Here is a 15543-nt window from a genome sequence, read left to right as displayed (position 1 = left end):
ACCGGTCAGGATGCTCTCGATGGCAGCTGTAGAATATTTTGAGGATCGTTGACCCATGCCAAATCTTTTCAGTCTCCTATGGGTGGAAAGACGTTGTTGTGCTGTCTTCATGACTTTCTTGGTGTGTTTGGACCATGATAGTTTGTTGGTGATGTGGACACCAAGGAACTTGAAACTCTCGACCCACTCCAGTACAGCCCTGTTGATGTGAATGGGGGCGTATTCGGCCTTCCTTTTCCTGAGGTCCACGATCTTCTCCTTTGTCTTGATAACATTGAGGGAGAGGTTGTTGTCCTGGCACCACACTGCCAGGTCTCTGACCTCCTCCCTATAGGCTGTCTCATCGTTGTCGGTGATCAGGCCTATAACCGTTGTGTCATCAGTAAACTTAATGATGGTGCTGGAGTCGTGCTTGGCCACGTAGTCCTGGGTGAACAGGGAGTACAGGAAGGGACTAAGCACGCACCACAAATCGGCCCCCGTGTTGAGGATCAGAGTGGCAGATGTGTTGTTGCCTACCCCTACCACCTGGGGGTAGCCCGTCAGGAAGTCTAGCATCCAGTTGCAGAGGTAGGTGTTTAGTCCCAGGGTCCTTAGCTTAGTGATGAGCTTTGTGGGCACTATGGTGTTGAACGTTGAGCTGTAGTCAATGAACATCATTCTCACATAGGTGTTCCTTTTGTCCAGGAGGGAAAGGGCAGTGTGGCGTGCGATTGAGAGTGCATCATCTGTGGATCTGCTCGGGCGGTATGCGAATTGGAGTGGGTCTAGGGTTTCAAGGATGATGGGGTTTATGTGAGCCATGACCAGCCTTTCAAAGCACTTCATGGCTACCGACATGAGTGCTACGGGGTGATAGTCATTTAGGCAGGTTACGTTCACTTTCTTGGGCACAGAAACTATGGTGGTCTGCTTGAAACATGTAGGTATTACAGACTCGGTCAGGGAGAGGTTGAAAATGTCAGTGAAGACACTTGCCAGTTGGTCCGCGCATGCTCTGAGTACACGTCCTGGTAATCCGTCTGGCCCCACGGCCTTGTGAATGTTGACCTGCTTAAAGGTCTTCCTCACATCGGCTACGGAGAGCGTGATCACACAGTCGTCCAGAACAGCTGGTGCTCTCATGTATGCTTCAGTGTTGCTTTTCTCGAAGTGAGCATAAAAGGCATTTAGCCTGTCTGGTAGGCTCATGTCACTGGGCAGCTCGTGGCTGGGTTTTCCTTTGTAGTCCGTAATAGCTTGCAAGCCCTGCCACAACCGACGGGCATCAGAGCCGGTGTAGTAGGATTCAATCTTAGACCTGTATTGATGCTTTTCCTGTTTGATGGTTTGTCTGAGGGCATAGCGCGATTTCTTATAAGCATTCGGATTAGTGTTCCGCTCCTTAAAAGCGACACCTCTAGCCTTTAGCTCGGTGTGGATGATGCCTGTTATCTATGGCTTCTGTTTGGCATATGAACGCACGGTGACTGTAGGGACAACGTCATCAATGCACTTATTGATGAAGCCGGTGACTGAGGTGGTGTACTCCTCAATGCCATTGGATGAATCCCGGAACATATTTCAGTCTGTGCTAGCAAAACAGTCCTATAGTGTAGCATCCGCGTTTTCTGACCACTTCCGTATTGAACGAGTCACTGGTATTTCCTGCTTTCGTTTTTGCTTGTAAGCAGGAATCAGGAGGATAGAATTATGGTCAGATTTTCCAAATTGAGGGTGAGGGAGAGCTTTTGATGCGTCTCTGTGTGTGGAGTAAAGGTGGTTTTTCCTCTGGTTGAACATGTGATATGCTGGTAGAAATTTGGTAAAACGGATTTAAGTGGATGAGTATTTCAGGACCAATGAACCTCGAGAGAGATAGAGGGAGACAGTTGGTGAGAGAAATAGCTTGGCTGGTGTAGATGTTAAGTCATTAAGTTGTTTATAAGCAGTATCGATTTTGAAGGGGGTCACATTGAGTGTGTAGGAAGATCAGTTATTCATAACATTTCACAACCCTCTTACAGTGAGGAAAAAAGTATTTGATCCCCTGCTGATTTTGTACGTTTGCCCACTGACAAAGAAATTATCAGTCTATAATTTTAATGGTAGGTTTATTTGAACAGTGAGAGACAGAATAACAACAAAAATATCCAGAAAAACGCATGTCAAAAATGTTATAAATTGATTTGCATTTTAATGAGAGAAATAAGTATTTGACCCCCTCTCAATCAGAAGAATTTCTGGCTCCCAGGTGTCTTTTATACAGGTAACGCGCTGAGATTAGGAGCACACTCTTAAAGGGAGTGCTCCTAATCTCAGTTTGTTACCTGTATAAAAGACACTTGTCCACAGAAGCAATCAATCAATCAGATTCCAAACTCTCCACCATGGCCAAGACCAAAGAGCTCTCCAAGGATGTCAGGGACAAGATTGTAGACCTACACAAGGCTGGAATGGGCTACAAGACCATCGCCAAGCAGCTTGGTGAGACAGTTGGTGCGATTATTCGCAAATGGAAGAAACACAAAAGAACTGTCAATCTCCCTCGGCCTGGGGCTCCATGCAAGATCTCACCTCGTGGAGTTGCAATGATTGTGAGAACTGTGAGGAATCAGCCCAGAACTACACGGGAGGATCTTGTCAATGATCTCAAGGCAGCTGGGACCATAGTCACCAAGAAAACATTTGGTAACACATTGAAAATGGGTCGTGGATGGGTATTCCAGCATGACAATGACCCAAAACACACGGCCAAGGCAACAAAGGAGTGGCTCAAGAAGAAGCACATCAAGGTCCTGGAGTGGCCTAGCCAGTCTCCAGACCTTAATCCCATAGAAAATCTGTGGAGGGAGCTGAAGGTTCGAGTTGCCAAACGTCAGCCTCGAAACCTTAATGACTTGGAGAAGATCTGCAAAGAGGAGTGGGACAAAATCCCTCCTGAGATGTGTGCAAACCTGGTGGCCAACTACAAGAAACGTCTGACCTCTGTGATTGTCAACAAGGGTTTTGCAACCAAGTACTAAGTCATGTTTTGCAGAGGGGTCAAATACTTATTTCCCTCATTAAAATGCAAATCAATTTATAACATTTTTGACATGCGTTTTTCTGGATTTTTTGTTGTTGTTATTCTGTCTCTCACTGTTCAAATAAATCTACTATTAAAATTATAGACTGATCATTTCTTTGTCAGTGGGCAAATGTACAAAATCAGCAGGGGATCAAATACTTTTTTCCCTCACTGTATCTCACTGCAAATTGTACCCTATTTGAATTAGAATCAGTACCTTCCGTTATTCTTTGGGGTCATGGACTTTTTTATTATTTTATTCTGGTCTAATAATTTTCCCATTTTCAACTGACAGCCTCATGATGATCCATGCTGTAGTTTGTTTGGTCTCTTAGCACACTGTCAAGCCGTGTGCATCAGTGCTCTAAAGGCATTAGTCTTATCGAGTCGGGTGAAAATGTCCAGCTATTTATAACTGCATTAAGTGCGAGGAATTCACAGGTTTACAAAGGCTGTCATCTGTTGATGGCACTGTTTACACTAAGGCTGTTTAATGACTGTTTAATGACTTTTGGAAGAGTGTTTCAAGAAAGTTTCACTCATTCAGAATTCCCTTCAGTTAAGAGGTTATTTGCAGCATTGTATGGAAAGGACAACTGAGCTTTGGGGTACACTCCAGTAGGTTTATCCGGTGTAAAAACCAAAGCACACCTTACCCCATGGGCATATGAGTCTGAAGGGTTTGGGTTGGTTAATGCAATATGTTGAAAGTTCCATCTAGCCTATCAGAGGGCAAGCTGGAGCTGTTGTTATTTCACCATTATGAATAAGGATCTCAAGAACCTGAGTGGGCGTACTCTGCTGCAATGGCCATTGTAGTCACTCTGTCTTGATCTGCCTCAGCGACCTGGCCTCCATGTTCCAACAACAGCTCCATGATATCAGAGCAGCCCACCTTGCCCGCCTCGTGGATGGCAATCGACTGCTGCAGTCTTCAGACAGACTTCAAACAGACCTGCTCCTCACAGGCTCCTTTCGTGATCAGGGCTTATGCCATTTCATACAACCCAAATCTAACAGCTGACCGGGAAAAATCTCAACAAATGTTGAATAGCAGTGGAATAATATACTAAGAGTCATTCCAACAGTGATACTTGTTGTGATGCCAAGGACACAGACTTTATACCAGGGATCATCGACTACATTCAGCCGCGGGACGATTTCTTTATTGAGCGGATGGTCGAGGGACTGAAACATAATTCGAAATAATTTGTAGACCGCAAATTAACAGGAAGAAGCCCAAACAGATATGTTACACTAAACATAATAATTTCAAACCTTGCTTACATTTGTATACAATCACATGTCTCTCTATTATGCATGGGAATACTTGTATTTTATTGTATTTAAAAAAATTTGCTCAGAAAACTTGGGAGACCAAATAAAACCATGCGGAGACACTCCATGGTCAAGTAGCATCTTCATCGTCCACCAGACCAGCCATAGCTGCTAGAGTTAGCAATGTTTCTCGCTCTATTGTCTTCTTCTCCAGGGCCAACGTGAACGACGCTGTTGGAAACAACACGAGATCATGAACCAGTTCCAGTTCCTCATACTAGGGGCACGTCCAAATCATGTGGTCTATAAATCAGTAAATATCCACGGCCATAGATTAATTAGATATGCAGTCCATAATAATATATGCCATTTAGCAGATGCTTTTATCCAAAGCCACTTACAGTCATGCCTGCATACATTTTACGTAAAGGGGTGCCCCAGCGGGAATCGAAACCCACAACTAGGGTTGTTGTGGTGACTGTATTACCGGCTGTCACGAGTCACGGTAATTAGGCTTCTCCAAGCTCTGATGCTGCTGATGGTCATTAGTAGCCTACCAAACTTGCTAATTGCCTGGTACTCATCACTCTATTGCCCCTCTAATCACTCTGACATCAATGCAAATGTGATCGGAAATCTAATCAAACACTTCATGAGAGCCCATAAGCGCATGTTGCCCAACATTTCTATAAGCTATGCATTTGCGTAAGATTACAGAGTGATGGTCTCTACTAAAAAGAGGAAGATCCCATCAGCTTTCTGTAGGCTAGGCCTACTAAATTTAATTCTCAACTTTCCTAATATTAAGCACATTGCTTATCTTTACAACAGGAGTATAGCCTACATGGATGGCATGAAAATGAAGCACAGGAAAAGCTTCCTCCATTCGCTATTTAAGTGCATAGATTACATGTATTTTTTCTGTTGCCCCTGTTTCGAGAAACAAATTTCACACATATATTATTTAGTAGATGTCACGACTTCCGCCGAAGTCGGTCCATCACCTTGCTCGGGCGGCGTTCGGTGGTTGACGTCACCAGCCTTCTAGCCATTGTCGATCCACTTTTCATTTTCCTTTTGTTTTGTCTTTGTTTTACACACCTGGTTTCAATCCCCCAGTTACATGTTCATTATTTAACCTCTGTTTTCCCCATGGTGGTTGTGCGTGTTTATTCGGTGTGAAGTGGTCAGTACTTCTGTGAGCTGGTGTGTTTCCCAGTGGGGAATTTATTGTTGGTTTATTTCGAGTAAAGTTACGTTTTTACTCAGTTCTGTGTCCTGCGCTGACTTCGCCCGACCCGCTACACACTGACTCTTTACACTATATGTAAAGACAAGATTAAATGAAGAATATTCTGATGGGTGATAATATTTGCCTGTCACGTGTGAATTATATATTATCACTTGTGAATGATGCCCAGCTTAAGGCAAGAAACAATGCCTTTTTTGTGACTTTTTCGAGTCATAGTCGCACACCTCATGTAGCCTCGCCCATAGGCCTATATGTTTAATACGGTTTGTATCACAACTAAAGTGGCCAAATAACTTCTTAAAATGAAGCAAATGAAGCTGCTTTACAAGGGGTGTAGAGCCTAACTGGTATACATATTCAGCGCGTGAGTTTCGGGAAGATAATTTTCACCATAGAAATTTACCTTTATAATAAAAGGATTATATGCATAATCGCATTTGTGGTCACTTTTGATAATGGTGTTTTCCCGCTAATTGAACATTTGCGATTATAGCGCACTTATAATGTGAAGAAATAGCCTAATAGTTTATCAACATTTTAAGCTAAACGTTCTGATCTGTTGGGTCAGCCACATTGCGTAAAAAAAGTGTTTTTGATGCTACTGGTTGTATTAATTTGGGATCTATTGCATACCACAACTGTCCCAGAAAATGTTTGGAATATTTATTTCTCCCACAGAATAGAATAGGTCAACTTTTGTACCATGGGGATAGTAAATTGACATGATAGTGCTTTTTCTGTTCGTTAGGCCTACTCATCTTGTTGGCTGACGAAAACTAAATGTGGACAGTTCTTCCAATATCTTCAGTACACACCTCAGAATTGGATAAGGACGCCGCAGTTGCGTAAGACCCGATCACATGATGGAGAGCCATGTGAATGAGGGGTGCTTCGGAGCGCGCAGCACTCTGGGCCAAGGGCACAAAGGCCACTGGCCGCAAAGGGCATGGATTTTTTTAGGGTGCATTATGGCCACACAAGGCGATGCCACCGGGATATTCGAGGCATTATCAAGTGCTTGTCAAATTGTGAATGAGAGACTGATAAAGTTTGTACAGACTGAACAAAAAACAAAGCAGAGCTCATGCCTTTCAAGCAACTTTTTTCAAATCATCATTAGAGTTGCATCATGCAGCTTTACAATGTATTAAAAATCAACACATATAGCCCAATGTTTGTAGAACAACTAAAGTTACATTATAACTCTAAATGAAGCATATAGGAGCACCTATTTCTTTGTTAACTGCGCAACACAGAAAAGCTGCATGTGCGCACTCCCTCAAATCGTCTGGAGAAAATATAATTTCTATTTTATTCAGCTTTGTTCAATTGTATTCTTCATGCTATAAAATAATGCCACGGAATTCTAAGCAAATCTTGTCTGCTAAATTAACAACTGTAGCCCACAGCCATTTGGCATAGCCAGATCAGGACTTAACATAAGGACAACTCAGAGTATGCTATTCTACATTTTCTTCATATCATGTTTATTTAGACATGTCTAAAATAAATAATGGATTTATTGTGAAGGTGTAGGCTATATTACATGGATTTATTAGACTTTTTAAAATGGTACCCTCTGCCTTGTACAGAGGGTACCAGCCCCTGTCACCTGCCTCACTGATGCCTGCTGGGAATTCTGGCAGCTCTTGGAGTGGGAGTATGTCACCTTTGTGGAGAATGTATCCAAATGAATGATTACTTTTCACAGGAGCATAAGTTTGTTAGCAAGAGGCTTCATGCCCATAGGGGGCACGTGCCCCCTCATATTTGTCCTGTTAATTATTATTATTTATTTCTTTCTCTGTGATACTTCTAGCCGCTTAGCAACTTAATTGCATTGTTCTTGTTTGCATACTGCACTACATCAGTAGTGGGAGATATACAGCCATGGATTGCTTTGTGTGGGCCATGCATTCATTTAGACGGCAAACGCAATATCATGTTTCAAAAATGGCTATTCCAGGTGGTTCATCGTTCGCGTAAAACACGAAGTGAATATGATGTTTACATGACCTCAGTAATCAGAACATTCACCTTGATCTTCAGATGTTTATCCCTGAGAGTATCAGAGCAGAGGAGATCATGTTTAATGTTTAAGCATGCATAATTCAACAATGACAGAGTTGTTGAACATGCAGGACATTAAGTACTTTCAGAAGTGAACTTTTATCATGGTGACAATCTCTAAAGGTGACAATTATTATTTTTTGGCATGACTCGAATGCTCATCTGAATAGCATGATCAAGCAGTTTATCTTCATCCATGTTGTCTGGATCCATATATTCAGAGCAAATAGCCATGTTAGTACGTGGCCAAGTATTGTTATGCTTCAAACCCTTAGGTATGCTTAACGTGCAAAGAAAATTGACTCTCCAGAAACATCTAAACAACATTTTCTGTTTTATTAGATATATTGTCCTATTCACCAGTCAGGCAGATTTTCATTCTCACCTGTGAAATCTAGTTCTGTTGAAATTACGGGAACTACCCAGCCCAGAAGGAGAGATTGTAGAGTGTAATTGTTGTCATGCCTGAACTGAATTCCCTCTCGATCAACACACACACACACACACATTAGGTGTCACCTGTTCTTGTTAAGGTCGTGTGTTTAGCATGCAGGCCATACCACAACGTCCAAATGTTGTGTCTTATGTACACTAGTTTTCCATAATGTCAACAGTAATAATGACAGAGTTTTTAATGTATAGAGACAGTTTTCATAACAGATGGCAAATATTAGACTTGTCAGAAAGTGAATTGTTCACAGAAGATCCATTTTCCCTGGCAGACCATGAAATGGGCTTGAAGAGCTCCCTGGTGGGTAGGGTTAACATTTGATTCATGTTTAGAAAGAAATCCAGTAGTTTGTTTTTTCGAGACACAAAGATGGTTCAAACTATTGTGCTGAAACGGAATAGGATCTCTCAGAAGCTTCATCAGAACTGCTATAGCTGCAGCATAAATTCCCTTTTAAAGGATAATTATCAAACATCCATACTTTACTTATTGCTTTTTGTCTGATATTTTACGAAAAGAATTACAGGACAAGTCTTTATCCAATCTCTAATGTAAAACATCCCCTAGCGCTTAAACATTGCAGATGTAAATTAGCTGTTAGCTAAATCTGGTGCAACGCATCTCACTTCTGAGACATGTTTTTGGTGTGCATTGTCCCTGTCCAAACAAATGTAATTAATTCATAAATAAATAAAAACTTGAGTCAGCCAATCAAAGGCAAAATGAGTTGGTTGGTGGGGACCAGGTGTGTTGGAGAGAGGGGTGTGCGCCTCTTTGTGCCCCCCGGGCCAGGATTGGGAGACACTGTATTGGACATAAGCAATATGCAATATGTAATCTGATATTCCAACATGGTTATTTTAGATGTGACCAGATACATTATTCCTTATTATATATTTTTTTCTGGGTGCATCTCTGATGGCTTGTACAGGTCTGGAACGATGCACCCATTTTATTTTATTTTCCTAGCCCAAGCTCACAACCTGGCTAGCACTGTAAAGCTGCTAACTGTTTCACTATTGTCACAATTGTTTCTTAGTGTTGTTTTGTCTTTTATTGTATGAATTTGTTGCTTATGGATGTTGTGTGGTTGGTTTGCCACCAGGTGGCATGTTTTGTTTTATCCTGCACTAAAAAAGGAAAAAAACGAAAGTAAAATATATGAAATGTAATGTAAAACATTTAATAAGCTAACATATGTAAAAACATGTGAAACAGAAATGCACAATATGCTCAACAATTGAAACAAATACAAGCTCCATAGTCAGTAAGGTGGCATGGCGGGAAATTCACTGGCGTCTCTTCTCCCAACATCATCAGTTCAACATTTCGGCCATACAGATCATTCTCCCTGTACATCAACTAGCTCTTCAGTCTGAGAGGGAGAAGGTCAGAGCTCAAGATCATGGAGTCATTCATTATTTTCAATGTCAGCTGTTTCCTGACCTCCAGTCTGCACAGGGACTTGAGTGATTGGGGGGTTCCCTGGGTAAAAAGGAAGAAAAATAAACACAAGTAACATAACAGCACATTTTTTATGTGATATATTCCATTTAAATGGTGCATGTAGAATAGTAAAATCAATGTATTTGAAAATACACAGAACATCACATACAGCACCTTCAGAAAGTTTTCAAACCCCTTGACCTTTTCCACATTTTGTTGTGTTACAGCCCAAATTTAAAATGAATTAAATTGAGATTTCCTGTCACTGGCCTACACACAACACCCCATAATGTCAAAGTGGAATTGTGTTTTTTACAAATTAACAAAAGAGGGAAAGCTGAAATGTCTTGAGTCAATAACAATTCAACCCCTTTGTTATGGCAAGCCTAAATCAGTTCAGGAGTAAAAATGTGCTTAACAAGTCACATAATAAGTCCCCTTTGCAATAAGGCACTACAGTTAAACTGCAAAAGATTTGGCAAAGCAATTCACTTTTTGTCCTGAATACAAAGCATTATTTTGGGGTAAATCCAACACAACACATCACTGAGTACCACTCTTCTTTTTTTAACATGGTGTTGGCTGCATCATGTTATGGGTATGCTTGTCATCGGCAAGGACAAGGGAGTTTTTTATTATAAAAAACTACGGAATAGAGCTAAGTACAGGCAAAATCCTAGAGGACAACTTGGCTGTCTGCTTTCTACCAGACACTGGGAGACAAATTCACCTTTCAGCAGAACAATAACCTAAAACACAAGGCCAAATATACATTGGCATTGCCTACAAGACGACATTGAATGTTCCTGAGTGGCCTAGTTACAGTTTTGACTTAAATCGGCTTGGAAATAAATGGTAAGACTTGAACATGGCTGTCTAGCAATGATCAACAACCAACTTCACGGAGCTTTAAGAATATTTTAAAGAATAATTTGCAAATATTGTACAATCCAGGTGTGCAAAGCTCTTAGAGACTTACCCAGAAAGACTCACAACTGTCATCACTGCCGAAGGTGATTCTAACATGTATTGACTCAGGAGTGTGAATATTTAATTAAATTTGATATTTCTGTATTTAATTTTCAAGAAATTAGCAAAAATGACTAAAAACATGATTTAATTTTGTCATTATGGGGTATTGTGTGTAGATAGGTGAGAAGAAAAATCGATTTAATCCATTTTGAATTCAGGCTGTAACGCAACAAAATGTAGAATAAGTTAAGGGGTATGAATACTTTCTGAAGGCACTATATGTAAGAACATTCTTTCTGCTTCTCCAGGTTGAGTTTGAATTGTGAACAGATAGGCACGTGACTAACATAGTCCAGAGGAATGCGCACCCCACTCCCAGACAGGTGCATGAGGCAGGAGATACTCATGAATTCACAAAACTGCACAAGGGAAAGACAAGATTGGAAACTATTTTGTTTGTCACTCAGTCTAGAGAAGCTTAGAAAAACTTTCCACAATGGAAATAATGCAAAAAAGGTTGACAACTTACTGGGATTCCCTCCTCCGCACATTTCATACTCAAGCTGTCGTCATGGTTACAAGCGAAGCACCTCTCAGTGTCATAGCCGTTGTTAGGCAGCAGACGCATCATAATCTCGTCCTGCGGGCAGTACTGCAGAGCAATGGGAACCACCATGTCACTGACCACTGTGAAGTAACAATTGACGTCTGCCTGTCTGGCCAAAAGCAGCTTCACAATCTCCCATCTCTCACCGCCACCAGGACACAGTGTAGGGGGTCCAGGTCAGGTCTCCTGCGTTCAGCAGCATTTTGATGCATAAGATGTCCCCGTTAGACAAGGCGAAGTTTAATGCGCTTTTTCACTTGTCTGAGAGGTGTGGGGTCAGGAGGGCATTAACGTCAAAGCCGTTTTCTGAGTAGACAATCAAAATGGTTGCCATCAGCTGCAGAGTGAATCGGGCATTGGCCAGAGAGTTTGCTAGCCTTTCTGGTGGTAACGGGTATCAACATCTTTAAGTCGCTCTGGATAAGAGCGTCTGCTAAATGACTTAAATGTAAAATGTAAACATCTTCAAGGCACTCAAGGCATCCTCCAGAACACTCTCCCCACTTAAAGCCTGGGAATTTACCCTGCTTCCTTATGGGAAACGTAGAAAACAAAGTCACCCCAGCTGACAGCATACAACAGTGCATGAGGCAAGTTTACAAGACAAGACCAGTCCTCTGTAAACTCACAGAGCCTATGACTAGATATATACGTTAACGTTCTGAGACGATTTTTCCTCACTGGTTACCTACCATGGTGAAGAAGAATGTCTAGGATGTCGACATCGGTGCATTCAGCAGCGACACCCAATGGGGTCACCCCATGGTTATCTTTCTGGTTGACCAAACCTCTGTGACTTAGTAACAACATCATGACCTCAGAGCAGCCCACCTTTGCTGCTTCATCCGTGGAGGTCCACTTCTTCTAACAGATCTGCTCCACCCAGGCTCCTCTAGCGATCAAAGTGTAGGCCATTTCATATGACCCAGACCTAACAGCTTCAACAAGGAGATATACTGTAACTGTTATATTGGGTTCCTATGAACTTCTGAATTCATCAAATATAATTTTGGAGACATTTATCTCAAAATGAAAATTTGCATGCAAATAAAATGTAGGTCTACACCTACTTGTTTTAAGGTGATTTGGTAACAGTGTAATGATGGCATACCCAATGTGATTAAACAAGAGTGGGGTAAGTTGAGCCATTCCTTACATTCAGCTTTACTACATCAAGGGAAATATACTGTAGTATTCTTTCTGACAAAGATATCTACATATATTTCAGGATGTTGTCTATCCCTGGAAATAATCAGAATTTATGTAAGCACAACAGTTTTGAAAATATAGCTTGTCCAAAAAAAGTGGTCTCTTGGCACAGCTTACCTCAGGTATGGGGTAAGTTGAACCACCTCAAGGCAAGTGGGTGATGGTTCTGGTAGGTCAAAGTTGAATTCATAGAAAGGGAGAGTGGTATATTGTATATCTTAAATGTATGGCTATATTCAGATATAAATCTCTCTGTTCTATATCACTTACTCATTCCATTTCTTGACCAGTTGTCTGGGACAGGGATGTTGGTTTGGTGTGCCTATTCGTAGGCAAGTTCTCTGCACTTGAGGCTACTAAGCGGATTAAATTGGTCCAACAGATAAGACATTGTGTGCCTCTGCTACTTTATCGTAGCCTCTCTTTCACGCAGGCACAACTTAGTTACATGTTTTGTGCCTTCAGAAAGTATTCACACTCTATTACTTTTTCCACAGCCTGAATTTAAAATTGATTAAATAATGTCAAAGTGGAATTATGTTTTTTGACATTTTTACAAATTAATAAAAAATGTAAAGCTGAAATGGCTTGAGTCAATAAGTATTGAACCCCTATGTTATGGTGAGCCTAAATAACTTTAGGAGTAACATTTTGCTTAACAAGTAACATAATAAGTTGCATGGACTCACTCTGTGTGTAATAACAGTGTTAAACATGATTTTTGAATGACTACCTCGTCTCTATACCCCACACATACAATTATCTGTAAGGTTCCTCATTTGAGCCGTGAATTTCAAACACAGATTCAATGACAAAGACCAGAGATATTTTCCAATGCCTCACAAAGAAGGACACCTATTGGTAGATGGGTAAAATAAAATAAACAGCAGACACTGAATATCTCTTTGAGCATGGTGGAGTTATTCATTACACTTTGGATGGTGTATCAATACACCCAGTCACTACAAAAATACAGGCGTCCTTCCAAACTCAGTTGCTGACAGGAAGGAAACCGTTCAGGGATTTCACCATGAGACCAATGGTGGCTTTAAAACCTCTAAATGATCTGGCACTTTTTTTCCATTTTTGCCTAAAATGACATACCCAATTGTAACTGCCTGTAGCTCAGGACCTGAAGCAAGGAGATGCATATTCTTGATACCATTTGAAAGGAAAAACTTTGAAGTTTGTGGAAATGTTAAATTAATGCAGGAGAATATAACACATTAGATCTGGTAAAAGATAATACAAAGAAAAAACATGCTTTTTTGTATTTTTTTGTTCCATCATCTTTGAAATGCAAGAGAAAGGCCATAATGTATTATTCCAGCCCAGGCACAATTTAGATTTTGGCCACAATATGGCTGCACTGTATGTGCAAAGTTTTAGACTGATCCAATGAACCATTGCATTTCTGTTCAACATTTTGTATTAAGACTGCCCAAATGTGCCTAATTGGTTTATTAATACATTTTCAAGTTAATAACTGTGCATTTTCCTCAAACACTGTCATGGTATTCTTTCACTGTAATAGCTACTGTAAATTGGACAGTGCAGTTAGATTAACACAAATTTAAGCTTTCTGCCAATATCAGATATGTCTATGTCCTGGGAAGTTTTCTTGTTACTTACAACCTCATGCTAATCACATTAACCTACGTTAGCTCAACTGTCCCGTGGGGGACCCACCGATCCTGTAGAGGTTTTAAAAAAAGTTGCAGAGTTTAATGGCTGTGTTACGAGAAAACTGAGGATGGATCAACAACATTGTAGTTACTCCACAATACTAGCCTATATGACACAGTGAAAAGAAGGAAGCCTCTACAGAATAAAAATATTCCAAAACATGCCTCCTGTTTGCAACAAGGCACTAAAGAAAAGTGATGCAATACAAAGTGTTATGTTAGGGCAAATCCAATACAACACATCACTGAGTACCACGCTCCATATTTTCAAGCATAGTGGTTGATGCATCATGTTATGGGTATGCTTGTCATTGGCAAGACATATTAGTGTTTTCTTTTTCATAATTCTTTTTACACATTAGAATTTTTATTCAACAACGAAATTAGAGTATTTTGAGTAGATCGTTGACAAATTTTTTTACAATGACATCCATTTTAATCCCACTTTGTAACATAACAAAAAGTGTAAAAAGTCAAGGGGTTTGAATACTTTCTCAAGGCACTGTACCTCTTCAGTGTAATTCAGTCTATTTTTTCCATCCCTTACTGAATGGACTTCCCTTCTCTCATTTCCTTGCCTGCTCTCTCAAGAACCTCAAGTGGGCTAGACCGCTGCTTGTATACACAGGGCATGATGATGTCTGCTCTGTAACAATAAAAATGCACAATGTTGAGTTCGTATGCATGACACATTGCAAAAATACTATGCATAGAACAGACAAAATGTAATCATAATTTGTATGGGTTATGGTGACCATTGGATCAACTTACCCCAAGGCAAACATTTTTACCATATTAGCCCACACAGCTTCAAGGATGCCCTTTCATACATATTGTAGCTTACAGAGACCCCAACAGATTTATAAAACGATCTACTTTGGTTTAGATACAAGCATCATGAAACCTATAACAATGGAAATCAATTTTTTTGGACCTAACTTGTTTGCCATTTTTCCATGTGGTTTCTTCCTTCACAAACTCCATGAAATGATGACCTCTTCTTAAATATTTGGCCACATTATTCATTTTGTGTATGGTTTCCTAGAAACAAGGGGTGGCTCAACTAACCCTTTAGCTCAACTTACCCCTCTCTCCCCTACAGTTTACGTCTGTTTGTGTTGTGTGGAGAAGCCCCATGCTTCAGCAGAGTCTTCACATTCTCCACCAGACTGGCTTTAGTTGCCAGAGTCAGTACTTAATGTCCGACCAATCATTATACTGCATGGGTGCCGTCCTGACTGGCAAATGTCTACTGACATCAGATTGATATAGAGCCAGACAGAGGAGCGTCTCAAATCTGGATGGCATCCAGTATAACCAGGCTACTAAGCAGAACAGTTATTTAAAGTATGTAACAAACTGCAAATGGCACAAACCAACAAGAAATAACAAAAATATAGTAACTTGTTACAAGGGCTCCTGAGTGGTGCAGCAGTCTAAGGCACTGCATCTCAGTGCTAGAAGTGTCACTACAGACCCTGGTTCAATTCCAGGCTGTATCACAACCAGCCCTGATTGGGAGTC

At 40.8% G+C, this 15543-nt stretch overlaps 1 pseudogene; it reads right to left on the bottom strand.

Moving 5' to 3' along the window:
- Positions 1 to 10793: 10793 nt before the first annotated feature.
- Positions 10794 to 14804, bottom strand: LOC115193055 (ankyrin repeat and SOCS box protein 15-like; annotated as a pseudogene).
- Positions 14805 to 15543: the final 739 nt, after the last annotated feature.

This window comes from Salmo trutta, chromosome 4, assembly GCF_901001165.1.
Source record: "Salmo trutta chromosome 4, fSalTru1.1, whole genome shotgun sequence".
Lineage (NCBI taxonomy): Eukaryota > Metazoa > Chordata > Actinopteri > Salmoniformes > Salmonidae > Salmo > Salmo trutta.
Note: the sequence above shows the minus strand (reverse complement) of the source record. Positions and strands in the feature narration are given on the sequence as shown.